This window comes from Condylostylus longicornis, unplaced genomic scaffold (assembly GCF_029603195.1).
Source record: "Condylostylus longicornis isolate FDR11 unplaced genomic scaffold, ASM2960319v2 ptg000481l, whole genome shotgun sequence".
Classification (NCBI taxonomy): Eukaryota; Metazoa; Arthropoda; class Insecta; order Diptera; family Dolichopodidae; genus Condylostylus; species Condylostylus longicornis.
In genome coordinates this window covers 14,497-16,912 of record NW_026578439.1, presented here as the reverse complement: position 1 = coordinate 16,912, position 2,416 = coordinate 14,497, and positions in this window count along the sequence as shown.

Here is a 2,416-nt window from a genome sequence, read left to right as displayed (position 1 = left end):
CAAGGCTATTGGACACTATCGTGCCTGATAATAAGACAATATTGTATTTATCCGTATCGATGGACCATTGCTCGACATCAACAAATCCAGACGCCCTGGCTTGCGAACAGAGCGCAACTCCCTCAGGAATATTGAAACCAGAAATTAAAAGTTCGACACGAAGCCTTTCGACTTCTAAAAAACGAAGCAAACGCGACTTGGGGATCTGCGAAGGCAAAATGATGTGGAAGCACTTTACTCAAGAACTGTGGGTATTGGATGCGAATAATAAGTTCCCTTGAGCTGAACCCAATTCTAAACTGTCTTACCAAAATTTTGGATGAATGCTTTTTTCCGGGAACCAGAGATCCATGCTCACACACGACGCCATCAGAAAAGTCAAGCGTGTATGCAGAGGGATTTGTCTTCCCATCAACACTCTCTGGATTTGAGGCTGTTGATGGAAAAAAATGCTCATGGGATTCATCCTGCTTCCCACTTTCTTCTCTCAATCGGGAAGGTGTTGAATCACGGGGACGTGTCGCTCGAACAGATAGTTTCCGAAGTCGCTCAATCTCCCTTCGCCCATCCTCAGCCGCACCGTACACGTCGTATTTTCCCTCCGGGCACTTTTTCGACTTCTCCCGAATTGTAAAGCGTCCCTCAGCGTCAAGTAACGCACGCTTCGACACCCATGTGAGTGTCCCATACTCTTCCACCAAGGACTGCCCATAAACCTGTTTTTGATGTGACGCTCCTCCAGCCGAATTTTTCATGGACGCTTTTGCAAGAGAAGCACCAGATGGCGAATCGGTGAGTCGAGTGAATCTGATGATATCGGCAAGGGTTATCCATTGGTCGTAGAGATACTCCATTAGTTGGGAGAAGCTATTTGCGCAATTGGAACAAACAACTTCAGTCAAACCGATTTCTGGAATACTTGCAGTTAAACGGTAAGTTTTGAATATATTGACAAGAACATCCCTTGGGACAATCTTGAGTCGCCCATCCCAAACTGCTAACGGATCAACACCATAGGGTTTCCCATATCGACAGGAACCAGATTCTACTGAAGTGTCCACACCACTCGTTTGTCCGTCATGCATTGTTGCCTTTAAGGGAGTCTCTGCCATGCCGTTGTTTGCTTCACTTTCATCCACATTCACATTTCTCTCCGTTATTTCGGGTTTCCATTGCTGCTTCTTATTCAATTTGCAACTTTCGATCAAACCCTTTGGATAATGGATGCACAACACATCCGAATAATCAACCATTTCCGACCCAGATACTTTTTCTGCCTCTTGCAGAACTTTCTGATCAACATGATCCTCTGAATCTTTCGGTTTTAACATTTCAATCGATGGTGTGAACGCTGGTGGTCCTGCAATGTTCGAATTTGAAGGATCGCGCGTTGGACGAAATTCTGCTGGTAATGATGTTGATAAGGACGGAAAGTCATATCCACACACAAATGCAGCCCACCAACTCATCGGAACACAAACCATCGACTTCAAAATTGGATCAAACAATGGTTCTTCATCTTTTGCATTGTAAAGTCTTTCCTTAAACAAGTTTGCTTGTGCTTGCGCTAATTTGACAGATTCTTTTATCACCGTCATGACTTCTTTTCTTCGTTGAAGTGCAAAATTAGAGATTTGCTCAGACATCACCGACTGATACTCTCCATGCTGAATGATCTTTGATTGCACTGCAGTAACAGCTTCTTCCATGTTTTTCGGAGGATCGGGTTCGCGAGATGGAATCCAAGATTTCTTCTTATAAAGTAACAAATATGCTGTTCTACTCGTCAATCGTCCATCTGAACTTTCGTGGATGCCTTTTTCCGGTAAGACACTCGCAGCATCCTCCACGGTATTTTTATCTCCTTCTCCTGATTTTATTTCATTTTCCGTCGAGTTACTTTGGGACAAAACCTTTTCAATTTTCCACTCAGAAACTGAAGCATCATCGAAGGCAACCCATCTCCATCTTTTATCTAACGTATTTCCAACGACGCTCGACTGCCCGAAATCATTAACGCCTTGAATATTTTTCGATGCCGTTCCTTTCATCTGCCCTTTTCCGTGTTTTCCACCAGTGCGTCGCTTTGGTCCTGCTCTCGATCCTTTCTTCTTCATCTCACTTTCAACATCACTCTCGTCGTCATCCGATTCCAAAAGACTTTGCACCGAAATTGTTGCTTGTCGTTTATGTTCTGTAATTCGAGCCCCAATTGTACTTCCAGCGTTCTTCTGCGATGACAAGGCTCTTGACTTCGCACCTTTCCTCTGAGGACTTTTCAATTCTGTTGCGTTGTCGACTTCTTTGATCAATTCATCGTTCATTTCACTTTCTTTCTTCAAACCATCAGAAACGACTTTTCCATGATCCTCAATTCTTCCATTATCCTCAATCCTTTCATTCAAAACCTCCTCCC